Source organism: Poecilia reticulata, chromosome 15 (assembly GCF_904066995.2).
Source record: "Poecilia reticulata chromosome 15, P_reticulata-male-v2, whole genome shotgun sequence".
Lineage (NCBI taxonomy): Eukaryota > Metazoa > Chordata > Actinopteri > Cyprinodontiformes > Poeciliidae > Poecilia > Poecilia reticulata.
The window spans coordinates 12,421,436-12,436,095 of record NC_088844.1 but is presented as its reverse complement, the minus strand read 5'-3'; the positions used below and the strand labels follow the sequence as shown (position 1 = coordinate 12,436,095).

At 37.6% G+C, this 14,660-nt stretch overlaps 3 long non-coding RNA genes across 4 annotated transcripts; all 3 read left to right on the top strand.

The window, feature by feature from the left end:
* Window positions 1-2,198: 2,198 nt before the first annotated feature.
* Window positions 2,199-4,591, top strand: LOC145555136 (uncharacterized). Its single transcript, XR_014091223.1, has 5 exons — window positions 2,199-3,334; window positions 3,425-3,587; window positions 3,678-3,870; window positions 4,182-4,253; window positions 4,424-4,591. It is a non-coding gene; the product is annotated as an uncharacterized LOC145555136 (long non-coding RNA).
* A 491-nt stretch (window positions 4,592-5,082) lies between these two features.
* On the top strand, window positions 5,083-8,897 carry LOC145555207 (uncharacterized). 2 transcript variants are annotated; one of them, XR_014091295.1, is made up of 8 exons: window positions 5,084-5,195; window positions 5,367-5,456; window positions 6,090-6,422; window positions 7,056-7,127; window positions 7,301-7,390; window positions 7,967-8,072; window positions 8,471-8,529; window positions 8,611-8,897. It is a non-coding gene; the product is annotated as an uncharacterized LOC145555207 (long non-coding RNA). The 2 variants fall into 2 exon arrangements; XR_014091294.1 differs by having other exon boundaries at window positions 5,083-5,195; window positions 8,471-8,897.
* A 1,614-nt stretch (window positions 8,898-10,511) lies between these two features.
* LOC145555189 (uncharacterized) lies at window positions 10,512-12,144 on the top strand. The gene is made up of 4 exons (XR_014091278.1): window positions 10,512-10,688; window positions 10,933-11,133; window positions 11,206-11,253; window positions 12,050-12,144. It is a non-coding gene; the product is annotated as an uncharacterized LOC145555189 (long non-coding RNA).
* The last annotated feature ends 2,516 nt before the right edge of the window (window positions 12,145-14,660 follow it).

Sequence of the window (14,660 nt, the reverse complement as noted above, 5' to 3'; positions counted from 1 at the left end):
CATTTTTCTAACTGAAGGTGGTGACTGCTCTAAAATGGCACTATGTGCCTGGAAAATACACAATAAAAGAAGGATTTTAAAGACGCACGTCCCATTTCCTGTCAGAAACAAACATATTAGTTGAATGGAAATCAGCACCAAGCCCAATTCTGCCAGGGGGATATGAATAACTTTGAAGTAACCGTAATTCTGACCAAAGCAACTGAATAATCGTACAACTATTCTCGTCTGAGCAAAGAAAAGCAGAGAATCCAACAGATCTATCTACATCCGGAAAGGTCCGTGTTTCCTGCACGGAAGGTGATTGATCTATTGGTTTTCTGTAACCGATCAAGCCTCTCTGACCCTCATCCTTCAGCAGGCATTAAGCTTCAGGGCCCGTCGCTGCCCGGCGAGGAGTTCTGTGACCTTGTTAGTGCCTTCCCCGATACATCACTGTTGATTAAAAAACTGGGCAGACTTCGACACCGTAAGACACTATTTAGGTCCCAATTAAATTCATAGCAAGGAAATTGGATCATAAACTCTTCAAAGGATCGTTAACAATCATTAGACAGGATAATGGGACGGCAATCAAAATATGTTAAAAAGAAACTTTCAAAGTCTTTTAGTGACTTTGTTGTTTTTGGACGTTTTCCAAACTGATTAATGTGGGATTGATTGATTTACAGATGTAATTAGCTGCACTCTGCACAGACGCATAATAATCATATATCTTCCTCCTTGTTTCAATGTATTAATTGGTTTCATTAACAAAAGCAGTTAATTGAATAACAATTAACAAAGTTGATGGCAATATTAAAATAGTGCATGCCATCTCCCTTGAGTTTTCTCTATGATAATAATGAAAACACCCTTTTTTTTTCTTGTCAGATTGAAATTTTGTGTCTTGGACTACGTAATGACTAACATGATATTGGGTTTATTAGTTTATTCCCGGGACTCGCTGAGGCGTTGAGCTCCTGAACACATTGTGTTTAACAGGTAGGCACCATATGCTGGCTTAATCAAACATTGGAATCACATTTGGTTGTTAAATTGTCTCCTAATAAAAGCAGGTAGTAAAACAACCTGAGTTAATTCAATTTCAGGCGAGTTTGGGTAAAAAGCGGGCAGCTGTTCAGATTTGTGTAAATGCTTTAAAAGCCAGCCTCCCCTCGTTCCTTTCTTTCTTTTTTTTTTCTTTTGCCTCTCCTGTTTTCTTTTTTAGGTTCAACTTCATCAGCCTGTTCAACTTTTTCTGAGGGAAAATAGAGATGGAGGGTGGACGAGCTGTCCACTCTCCTTAAAAGAAGACAATACCGGGGATATTGTAGTGACAGCTCACATTGTGCATGAGTGTGTGTGAAAGAGAAGATTTGTGTATGTTTGGAAAACAGAAAAAGAATATAGAGGATGTGTGAGAGTTGTGTGTGTGTGTGTGTGTGTGTGTGTGTGTGTGTGTGTGTGTGTGTGTGTGTGTGTGTGTGTGTGTGTGTGCGTTGGTATACGTGGTTTAGCCTGCCTTTTGACCTGAATACGCACTTACGTTACGCGGACCTAAGGGTAATACAAGGACAATGCTGATGTCCTCATAAATCAAGGAGTGTATTTAAAATTTTGAGTATCTAAACAACACTTTTTCTCATAAATCTAAAGTTTTATAGCAACTATGCCAGTTTTTGCATGATGTGGACCATATATTTGTACTTTTCAGTGAATAAACAGCGTGATATCTCACTTTCTTTAATTGTCCTTTTATACCATGTGACCTGAGATTTGTGTATTCCAGTGTATAACACAGCGCTGCCTGATTTAAAGCGGCGGTGTGTATGAATTGCACTTTTACACACATTTTCCATACACTACGCGCGCTTTTAGCCGGTCATCATCTGATTGGCTGAAAAAAACTTGTGGGCGTGTCTGATTACTAAACAGTCCCAGACGCCAGGTTTTTAAAAATTAAATCCCCATTTGAAGCCGCAGCTCTCAATATGGACATGTTGGTGGAATAACTCTGCACAGGTAAGCATAAATTGTAAATTAAAAATACATTTTGCCTAGATAAAGTTATTTGCAAGTAAATAACTGCAAATGTAAGAGATTTTTGAGCAAAATGAATTATTTTAGATTTTAATTTAGGTGACATGAAAGCTAACCAACATATTTTGGATATTTACATCAAGTAACTTAGATATGTTTACTTTTATGACTGAAAAGACCTACCTGAAGCAGTATAGTTTTTATTCAGAGTGTTTTAAAGTAAGAGAGTAGCTTGACTAGGAGAGCTAGCTTCGTAGCTAGACGAAACGTGTTTGACAAGTTGACGATGTTTGGAGTAGATGGTATCTGTGTGGTACCATACCCCAAACAGGTACCACTTAGCTTTTAGTGGTAAAAACTGGGTGATAGACTAAGGTTTTCATCACTATATTTAACGATATTGGCAAATTGCTTGCTTTATGTTAGCTAACTGCGTAGTGACATTCTGCTTGTTAAGCTCGTTAAGCTTGATTGCCATCGGTCCTGCTGAAGAGCAAGCAGGAAATTAATAAGAAGTAAACCCACAGGTTTCTGTGAAACTTGTTAATCTTTTAGAAAAGCACTAATTGTTGAATGTTTGAATAAATGGATGCAATAGGGCAGGTGCACCGATGGCTTTAAAGCTGTGTACTGTAATCACTTCGCTGACTTCAGCAACTTAAATGCTGAAAGTATAAACCAGGAGTCCTCAAATTCAGGCAAACATAGTCGTTCTTCAATTTTTAAATGTGTATTTGTACCTTAATTAGCTGAATAACCTCACATGCAGCCAAATTCTCCAGATTTCTGACATTATTTGATTTAGGTGTGTTGAGGCAGAGATGCATTTAAAAGTTGGAGGGGATTGTACCTGGAGGACTGACTAAAAGATGAATAGGACTTAACAAAATTCATTTGTGCAAAAAAAAAACAGCCTTTTTCCTTAAATTATGGCTCAAGTATTCTTGTAAGGCTGTGCTACTGGCTGAACCTCAATATATTGAACACTGATCATTGTATGAACTATTTGTAGATGGTAAAGCACTTTTTTAAATCAGTGATTAAATAAATTATAGTGTTGGTGTTTTATCTGAGGTATGTGTCTTGCATGTATAACATGTTTCCATAGTGATAATTTAATTTTTAGCTTTAAAGCTTGTAGGAATTATAAAGAAGCCTGTAATTCCTTATTTGACTGTTATAACTTTTCATACATGCCAGTAAAACATGCAGAGGCGAAGACGCATAAAACCGAAGGAAGATGCCAAATATTATATTGATACCAAAACGGACAAAGTGGGGCTTGACGTCAAGTACATCAATGCCTTTAAAGGTATGGGTATTTTTGGGGGGTGGTTTAATTACAGTCAATCCTTTATACATTGTTTACTCTTTCTACTATTATTTTTGCTTTCTTCATTAGGCCGTGGTATTTTTGCCACAACCTCTTTTCAGAAAGGAGACTTTCTGTGTGAGTATCGAGGTGAACTGATAAGTAAAGAGGAATGTGAGAGGAGACAGAAAATTTACCATGACAACCTTAAAGTTTTCTTGTTTGAATTCTACTTTAATGGAAAACTCTGGTGGTGAGTATGTTTGTATCAGAAGTCTAATTAGAATGGCATATATGTAAATGAATATGTTTATATTTCAAATGCAATGTTATATATTTGCAGTGTTGATGCAGCAAAAGAAGATGGCTCTCTTGGAAGGCTTATAAACGATGACAATATCAGCCCAAATACCAAAATGAAGTATCTGACTGTGCAACAGAAGCCACATTTGTGTTTATTTGCAACTCGAGATATCAATCAGGGAGAAGAGATTACGTACAATTATGGGGACTCAGACTGGCCATGGCGACTCAAGGTACTAAAAAATCCAAATTTATGAATCTTAAGATTATGTTCATTTAAGAAATGCGCTAATAATGATTATTTAAACCTGAACCTCCTTTGTTTTACCTTTCTTTTCACAAGAATAGATGGCTGACTGTACAAGACGTTGCAGTGCAAATTAACCAGTTACCCACAAATGTATAATAAATAATTACAATAGGATAGTATTTACGCCGTTTCCAGAATTCGAAATACTTAAGTCAACCATCAGACTATTTTCTCTGCTACATCACAGAAAATCTTCTGTGGGGAAAAATAATCAGTCTTTCTTCTTTTTCACAGGAGTTGGAGAAAGAAACGTCTCAAAGTCCTGACTGTACTCATTCAACTTCTACAACTGACAACACAGAACAGGTACAGAAGTTGGGCTTTTATTTTGACTTTACCAAACATTTTGGCTGGATTTAAAACTAGTTACCTTTCATGGGTGTTTACTGTCATAGGGCACCATCACTTAATTGAGGATATCTCCGTAAATAAGTCAAAGGGAATATGGTGTTGACTTTATTTATTTTCTGTTTCAGGTGAGAGCTGAAAATGACCAGGATCAGATGACAACCAGTGTCCCAAACGAGACAGATTCAGTTCTGGATTCACTTCCCAACAATTCAGAGGTATTTTATGATTAAAGTGTAGCTAAATGATGTCAGTCAGCCAACCTGTTCTACTTAAGTGTGTCTGTGTGTGGACCTGAATGCCATGTGGTTTATAAAGACATTGGTTTGTAAGGACAGTCTCATGTCATGGTTTTCAGTTTGTAAGCTCAGTGTGGTAAGCTCAGTGTGTGTATGTGTGTGTTTCATGGTCAACTGCCCCAATGTGATACAGGAGGACCATATTGTATATGGGGACCTGGCGTTATTGAATTGATAAAAACATTTGTTTTGGTTCTTGTGAGGTTGTTAATATTGGTTTGACCTCTGATAAATATTGACATGGCATCTCAGAAAATATTGGGAGAGTAAAGATTTTAATTTTTTAAAAGTTAAAGAAAATGCATTAACTTTTTGGTGAAAATCTTTTGAATTTCACAACAGAATCAGACATCAGTTTGTCAATACTTGTGAAATTGTAGTATTTTGACTGTTAAAGTTTGCCATCATTCATCTTTTACGCTGTTTCCAGAATTCGAAACAATTAAGTCAACCATAAGACTATTGTTCTCTGCTAAGTCACAGAAAATCTTCTGAGGAAAAAAAAGACAATCTTTTTTCTTTTTCACAGGAGTTGGAGAAAGAAACGTCTCAAAGTCCTGACTGTACTCATTCAACTTCTACAACTGACAACACAGAGCAGGTACAGAACTTGGGTTTTTATTTTGACTTTACCAAACATTTTGGCTGGATTTAAAACTAGTTACCTTTCATGGGTGTTTACTGTCATAGGGCACCATCACTTAATTGAGGATATGTCCGTAAATAAGTCAAAGGGAATATAGTGCTGAGTTGTATTTATTTTCTGTTTCAGATCAGAGCTGAAAATGACCAGGATCAGAAGACAACCAGTGTCCCAAACGAGACAGATTCAGTCCTGGATTCACTTCCCAACAACTCAGAGGTATTTTATGATTAAGGTGTAGCTAAATGATGTCAGTCAGCCAACCTGTTCTACTTAAGTGTGTCTGTGTGTGGACCTGAATGCCATGTGGTTTATGAAGACATTGGTTTGTAAGGACAGTCTCATGTCATGGTTTTCAGTTTGTAAGCTCAGTGTTGTAAGCTCAGTGTGTGTATGTGTGTGTTTCATGGTCAACTGCCCCAATGTGATACAGAAGGACCATATTGTAAATGGGGACCTGGCGTTATTGAATTGATAAAAACATTTGTTTTGGTTCTTGTGAGGTTGTTAATATTGGTTTGACCTTTGATAAATGTTGACTTGGCATCCCAGAACCTATTGGGAGAAAAAAGATTTAAATTTCTTAAAAGTTAAAGAAAATACATTACATTTTGGTGAAATTTACTTTTAATTTAACCACAGAATCAGACTTCAATTTGGTCAGTGCTGCTGAAATTATAACATTTTGAATATTTGTTAATGTTTGCTATCATTCTACTTGTTTCTTAAGAGTTCGTCTGTCAAGTTGCTTCCAGAATTCAAAACGCTTTGGTCAAACATCAAACTATTGTTTCTGCAACATCGCAGAAATTCTTCTGTGGGAAAAAAATCATTCTTTCTTCTTTTTCACAGGAGTTGGAGGAAGAAACATTTCAAAGTCCTGACTGTACTCATTCAACTTCTACAACTGACAACACAGAACAGGTACAGAAGTTGGGCTTTTATTTTGACTTTACCAAACATTTTGGCTGGATTTAAAACTAGTTACCTTTCATGGGTGTTTGCTGTCATAGGGCACCATCACTTAATTGAGGATATCTCCGTAAATAAGTCAAAGGGAATATGGTGTTGACTTTTATTTATTTTCTGTTTCAGGTGAGAGCTGAAAATGACCAGGATCAGATGACAACCAGTGTCCCAAACGAGACAGATTCAGTCCTGGATTCACTTCCAATCAATTCAGAGGTATTTTATGATTAAGGTGTAGCTAAATGATGTCAGTCAGCCAACCTGTTCTACTTAAGTGTGTCTGTGTGTGGACCTGAATGCCATGTGGTTTATAAAGACATTGGTTTGTAAGGACAGTCTCATGTCATGGTTTTCAGTTTGTAAGCTCAGTGTGGTAAGCTCAGTGTGTGTATGTGTGTGTTTCATGGTCAACTGCCCCAATGTGATACAGGAGGACCATATTGTATATGGGGACCTGGCGTTATTGAATTGATAAAAACATTTGTTTTGGTTCTTGTGAGGTTGTTAATATTGGTTTGTCCTCTGATATATGTTGACTTGGCATCCTAGAACATATTGGGAGAATAACGATTTAAATTTCTTAATAGTTAAGAAAATACATTACATTTTGGTGAAATTTACTTTAATTTAACCACAGAATCAGACTTCAATTTGGTCAGTGCTGCTGAAATTATAACATTTTAAATATTTGTTAATGTTTGCTATCATTCTACTTGTTTCTTAAGAGTTTGTCTGTCAAGCTGCTTCCAGAATTCAAAACGCTTTGGTCAAACATCAAACTATTGTTTCTACAACATCGCAGAAATTCTTCTGTGGGGAAAAATAATCATTCTTCCTTCTTTTTCACAGGAGTTGGAGAAAGAAATGTCTCAAAGTCCTGACTGTACTCATTCAACTTCTACAACTGACAACACAGAACAGGTACAGAATTTGTTTTTTTTATTTTGACTTTACCAAACATTTTTGGCTGGGTTCAAAACTAGTTACCTTTCATGGGTGTTTGCTGTCATAGGGCACCATCACTTAATTGAGGATATCTCCGTAAATAAGTCAAAGGGAATATGGTGTTGACTTTTATTTATTTTCTGTTTCAGGTGAGAGCTGAAAATGACCAGGATCAGATGACAACCAGTGTCCCAAACGAGACAGATTCAGTCCTGGATTCACTTCCAATCAATTCAGAGGTATTTTATGATTAAGGTGTAGCTAAATGATGTCAGTCAGCCAACCTGTTCTACTTAAGTGTGTCTGTGTGTGGACCTGAATGCCATGTGGTTTATAAAGACATTGGTTTGTAAGGACAGTCTCATGTCATGGTTTTCAGTTTGTAAGCTCAGTGTGTGTATGTGTGTGTTTCATGGTCAACTGCCCCAATGTGATACAGGAGGACCATATTGTATATGAGGACCTGGCGTTATTGAATTGATAAAAATATATTTTTTGGTTCCTGTGAGGTTGTTAATATTGGTTTGACCTCTGACAAATGTTGACTTGACATCCCAGAATATATTAGAATAAAATTTTAAATGTTGTCATACTTAGAAAAAATATATATATAAAGATTTTGTCTTCTCTGCGTCTTTACCACATAATATTTTTAATTTAACAATTTAAAAGTTTGCAGGAAAAGTTATTTTTTTTATGATTTGCACCCTCTTTAAATATGTTCTCATTCATTACCCAATATTGAATATACTTTAAATAAATATCCCTAACTCTTATATATATTTATATGTGTGTGTTTAATCTTTTCCTTGTAGTGTCAAAAACATCACCTGATGTGCACAACATTATCTTCTTTGGAGAAGTGTATTCAGTGTTTTGGTCCTTGTACTTCATTCAAGTGGGTTGGCTACCAGTGTAAAGGTAAGATATTTAGTTAATTTGTATTTGAATTAAAAAGTGCTGCAAATAGGATCTATGTCTTTGTTGAACTGTCGACCATGAACAAATTTCATGGTCGACACTCACTTCAGCATTTTCAGAAGTGAGTATATAGATTTAAATACAATGAAATGTACATCATCATGGTGACTTTCAAAGCAGTGGAAGATTTCAAAGTACCTTAAAATCTTTACCCTTAATATTTTTTTAAAACGGAACATAAAATTTTACCCAAAAAGTTCAATTTTGCACATTTTAAAAAAATAATTGTTAATCCATATTTACCTTTTCTATGTGATCTTAAATAAGGTGTAATGGCTTATTTGAGATTTTGATTTTTTTTTGTCTTGTTTGTTTTTTACATTTAAATTTCTTCACAGGTTGTTCAAAAGTCTGGCATTCATATTGCCTTAAACAAATTACAAATGACAGAACCCAGGTGAATGTCCACATAAGTTTTTTTTTAGCTTTGCCTTGTAAGTCTCAATTATAACATAAATTATATTTCCCACAATTTCAGGCAAAAGAACTTTTTAAATATTCCATGGCTCACTCCTCATCAGATGACGACAACAACACATCACCTTCCAAACAATGTGAAATGTCAGATGATGACCATGAGTCTGATATGGACTACATACCAAATTCAGAATCTGCAGAAACTGATGAAGACTCAGATATTAGCATCCCCTTTCAGCCCATCAAGTCTAAAGTTGGACAAATTCAAGGAAACCCAACAATACCAGATCTCGCTTCATTCTTGCCAGACTCAAGTTCTGTGGTTGAACCTAGCACATCAAATATCTGGCCTCCTTTTCACACAGATGATATGGGTGATGACACACTTGAAACATTCAGCCCAGTCAAGTCTACAAAAGACTCAAACAAAAAACCAAAAAGTCAAAAGGAGCCTCACAAACAGGAATCCTCACAGCATATTATGGGTGTTAAGAACTTCTGCTTTGTATGTGGTAGACCACAGAGCAAAATTTCACGCCATTTAAAAACCCACAAGACACATGCTGAAATTGCTTATGCTTTTTCCCTTCCGGAAGACTCAAAAGAACGCAAAGTTCTTCTAGAGAAAATTAGAAACAAGGGGAACTTCAAACATAACTCTGAGGTTTTACAAAGTGGGAAAGGATCATTGAAAGTAAAGAGAAAGCCAAAAGCGAAAGCAAAGACTGGAACATTTATACATTGTATGTACTGCCAAGGTATGTATATTCGAAAGGAACTATGGAGACATGTCCGAAGATGCCCCTGTAAGCCACAAAATGAAGATTTGAACCCAGGACCTGGAAGAACCAAAGTACTGGGTTTTGCTATGGCTCAAGAGTCTGCATTCTGTCAGGAGATTTCAAGTGGGGTTTGGAAGCTCCTTGGTCCCATGAAGCAGGATGATGTAGCCACAGTTGTGAGAAATGACCTGACCATTATTCAGTTGGCCCAGTCTCTCTACAACAGACATGGACAAGACCCTACCAAGTATGAGTACATTCGACAGAAGCTCCGTGAAATTGGACGTCTGTTAATATGTCTACGGTCTGAATTCTCTGTACATAACTTGGAGGAAGCTGTGAAACCTGCTAACTTCCAAAGAGTTGTCCAGGCAGTAAAGATTGTCTGCGGTTTTGATGAAGAAAAGCATTCATACCAAACACCAAGTCTTGCACTAAAACTAGGACATACACTACACAAAATCAGTGACATTATCCACTGCCGAGCGCTCATGGCAGAAGATGAAGAACTGATTAAGTCAACAGACGCTTTCAAAAAGCTGTATACATCCAAGTGGTCTGAGTTAGTGTCACATACTGCCTTGAACACTTTGAGTCATGACAAATATAATAAGCCATTAACCTTACCATTCACAGAAGATGTTCAGAGTCTTCATAGGTATCTTAAGAAATCTGGAGAAAATGCATTTTCTAACTTGAAAGATGAGGTCAGTCCCCAGAATTATGCAGAACTTGCAAAAGTTACTCTTGCACAGGTCATTGTGTTCAATCGAAGACGAGCTGGAGAAGTCTCAAAGATGCATCTCAGAGGTTTCCAGCAGAGGGATGACTCCAAGCTCCATGAAGATGTTGCTGCTGGGCTGTCCAAGGTTGAAAAAAAGCTCTGTAGCTACTTCAGTCGTGTTGAAATAATTGGAAAAAGAGGTCAAAAAGTTGCGGTTCTCCTTTCTCCAGATGTGGTGGATGCTCTGACTCTGCTGGTCAGCAAAGAGAGCAATGTGGTGTTTGCTCCACAAACATCTTTCTTTTTGCCCGACCAAGATCTCAAAGTCACTACAGGGGCCAAGACTGTTTGCGTGTTTATGGAAGCCAATGTGGGGCGAAGCATCCCGAGTTCCTAAGGTCCACACAACTCAGGAAGCATGTTGCCACATTGTCACAAGTCCTCAACCTCAAAATAACGAAATTGACCAGGTGGCTGACTTCCTGGGGCATGATATTCGTGTCCACAGGGAATTTTATCGCTTACCTGTGCCAACAACACAACTGGCAAAGATTTCTAAGCTCCTTTTGTCCATGGAGAAAGGACAAATATGCACCCTGCAAGGGAAATCCCTTGATGACATTGAAATCGAAGGTTATTGCTTAAATTATTTTTTGTGATCTTTTTGCCATTAGTAGAACTTGTCTGACATTACCAATATTTGTAAAATTGATGGATGTAAATAAATTATTATTATTAGAAAATATTACAATAGTGATTCTCTAGGTTGGAACATATTACTAAATACAAAACGAGTTTTAAGCCTAATTTTGGTAGTGCTTAGATATAATTTATGTATGGCATTCACTTTAGAAAGTATTCTAATAATGACTTTCAGATGAAATAGAACTAAGTGAGGATGAAGAAAAGGAGGATTTAAGTGACTCGGATGGTAGCGATTCTGTGGAACCCGAGGAATCTGTGGAACCCGAGGAACCTGTGGAACCCGAGGCACCTGTGGAACCCGAGGAACCTGTGGAACCTGTGAAACCTGAGGAACTTGTGGAACCTGAGCAAAGCAAGAATATGGATGATTTGTGTATGTTACTTGAATCCAAAGATGCTATTACTTTTGTCTACCCATTTTTTTAACTTCTGTTCTATGTCTTAGTGGGAGCAGTGTCATCGACAGCAGAGAAAACTGTCCCTCCTGTTGAAGGCAAGTCAAGTTTCCTATTAATGCTGTGTTTTGATCCCAACTCCTAGCTACATTTAGTTAAAGCATGATTCTATTGAGCTGACCATATTAACTAGTTCATGCTTAAAGGCCATGCAGTCCAGATGACCTGGAACTATATGCCATTTGCTTGAGACATGTGCCAACCTAGTGAAGAGTGTTATGACCGGCTCTTTGAGCCATAATAAAAGATAGGGAGACATGGAGTTCAACAATAAATAAGCTCTTTATTGAGCACAAGCAAAGAATAAAGCTAAACTGAAGCAACTTGTTTTTGTCCACATGCCTCCCTTTGGAAGATTCCTTTTGTTTCTGCTTGGACATTTCTTATTGTCTTTCTTCTCCACTCAATTTCCAGTAATTTCACATTTTTGAAGCTTGGTATTCCAAATTTCTGTTCACTTTTTCAGTTAGTCGATTGTAGACAAACTTACAAACATGCTTGCCCAGCAGCCATCTTGATGCAACTGGCCACTAATAAGGCTCTCCATACATAGCTTATAACCCCTCTATGCTCTCTATCCATTAGAATGTGGTTAAGGTTATTACAAATTTGGAGTGCCATTTTCATAGATAGCAATCATGTCACTTATTACTTTTCATTGTCTGGTTTCATTTGGCTGTAGTTTGTTCTCACAAACTACAGCCAAACTACTTTCATGATTGGACAACATTTTTCTAAACTTTGTAGTAAGGTTGTTATCCTGTGTAAAGGTAGCATGTTTTTTATTTTATATTTTAATAAACTGCTTTTCTCTTTACGTTTTTTTTTCTTCAGAGACCTCCTCTGGCGCACCCAGAAGACAACCAAAAAACCCTTGGTCAAGTGCTGAGGTTTCTGCTGTTATGAGGCATTTTAAAGCTCACATAGGTAAAGGAAACTTGCCACTAAAAATGAGTGCAATCACTGCAAGTTGGTTGAAGATCCTGTGCTGGCTCAAAGAACAGCACAAAATATCAGGGACCTTGTGAGAAACCGTGGAATAACTGCTAAAAGGCAGACACAAAAGAAAAAGTTCTAGATTTTATGTGAAGTAATCATTTATTCAAAAGGGTTCTGTTTTGTTCATGCTACTAAAACAGATTTTTTTTGTTGCCTATCAAATAATATTATCTGTAAAGTCCCGTGACATAGAGGCTGTTTTCATGTAGTCGTGTTAATAGGCAGAAAAGCTTTTTTTCTAATGGTGAGACATTTTTTTGTTGTCCAGCATAAAGAAATATTGGAAAAAGTGGCAGAATTTTAATTTAACATTGTTTTACTTATTTATATTCAGAATACTTGGTAACACTCTGCACCCTAATTTTACTTTTCTGTATGTTTTGTTGCAGCACTTAAATTTTTAAATTTATTTATTTTCCTTTGGTCATTTCAATTTCAGGCTTACTTTTATTTTTTAAAGAAAAATAATTGAATTATTTGGTCATATTTACCGAATAAAATTATGTTCTGTTAATGCTGTATGCTGTCAGGTTGTGTGTTTATGCTAATCAGCAGGTTTTTAAATATGACGTAGTTGTCCCTTTAAAGTCCTCACATTACTTTGTTTTGTTCTCATAAACCACAATTTGCTGATGTCCATATAACCCACCATGGTGTCAGATTGCTGAAACAAAGGCTGTGTAGCTGCTATCTGAAACCTAAAGTGAGCTAAATTTTTTTCAGATTTTTTGCAGTGTTTTAAGCCATCTCTCGTTGCTCTAGCTACTTGGGAAAGGGTAGTCCATCTAAACCACCACCGGGCCTGTTTGGCGAAAAAGGCAGGCTAAACCACATATACCTGTATAGCTGTGTGTGTGTGTGTGTGCGTTACTCTGACAGCTTGTATTATCCGTGATTAATGATGTGCTGTGTGACTTGATAAGTGCTTCGGAGGACCAACGCTTGTTTCAATTAGACCTTGTGAAGGTCGCGACGCCGCGCCGGCCTCTCATTATCATATCCATAATCAATCCACATTATCATAGGGGAATGCGGATTGGATGTGTGATGTCTTGGTCGCGCACTTACAGGGGGCTGGGGGACGAGCACACACAGAAACCTAATCACATACCAAAACACAATGACATACTCTCTCACTCACACACACGCACACGCACCCTTCACTCCAAGTTGATTTGAATCATAACAGAAGCTGTCGGAACGGATTGTCTGTTCAGATTAAGAGTTTGTTTCTGAGAATTAAGCAGCATTGATGGTGGTGGCATTTCAGATCCTCACTGCAGACACAAATGCCAAAACATCATTCTGTCACCCCCTCGCCCCCACTCCACTACCACCTCCCTCTGTTTCACACAATCAGATGTATGAGCGTACATCCACGCACACACACACACACACACACACACACACACACACACACACACACACACACACACACACACACACACACACACACACACACACACACACACACACACACACACACACGTGCTCTCAATCGGGGACCCAGGGGCATTTTTAATAGAGGCGAAGTGATTCGTATGTTTTTGCTCCTCTAATGAGAACAGATTGAGTGGTATTTACACTTCATCGGCTGATCTAACCACCTACACATTTCCCTCATGTTGTCGCTCCTCGCTGGCCAAAACAGACATGTGGAGAGGACCAGAGCTCTGGTTTCAAACAGAGACGCAACATGAGCATCGTCTCTGTCTCTTTGGCTCGCGATGGCTCCATGGCAACATGAATGTGAACTGTTAAAATTGGAGGTCTGGAACATGAATTAGGTTCTGCGGAAGAGTGTTTTTTTTGTGTGTGCTTTGGTCGATAAAGCAATAATGTGCTATTGGAAAAAAAAAGGATATTTTTAATATTTTGTTGTGGTTTTGTGTGATTGGCCAATGCAAACCAGAGCACAAAACTGAAGTACAGAAATATACATATGGTGTTCATTTTTGTTGTTGTTTGTTTTTACAAATAAACCTTAATTTACTTTGACCACTGAAGTCCACTGCGATTTAGACTAGATCTAAATTGTTTTTTGCTCCATCCAGCTTTTCCTCAGCTCTGACCAGCTTTAAAGCATCACCACAGCATGATGCTGCCATCACCACCAGTGTTCAGTGGTGTGGGGGCTGCAGTGCTATGCGAACCCATTTTGCAAAGAAGTAAAATTTTGGGATCATCTGATCAGAGGACCTTCTTCCACACATTTTCTGTGTCGCCTACATTCCTTGTGGTAAACTGTAAATCAGGCCTCTTGCTGCTTTCTTTCAACAGTTGCTTATTTTCTATATGGAGACTATTTTTGGAGTGTAACGGTTATGTAATGGATAGCTTCTCATACCTGAGCTGTGGAACTCATTGATGCACTTTTGCACATCTCCTTCTTATGGCTTCTTGCATAAAATCCCAATGAATTGTGGTTGAAACGTGAAAAACAAAA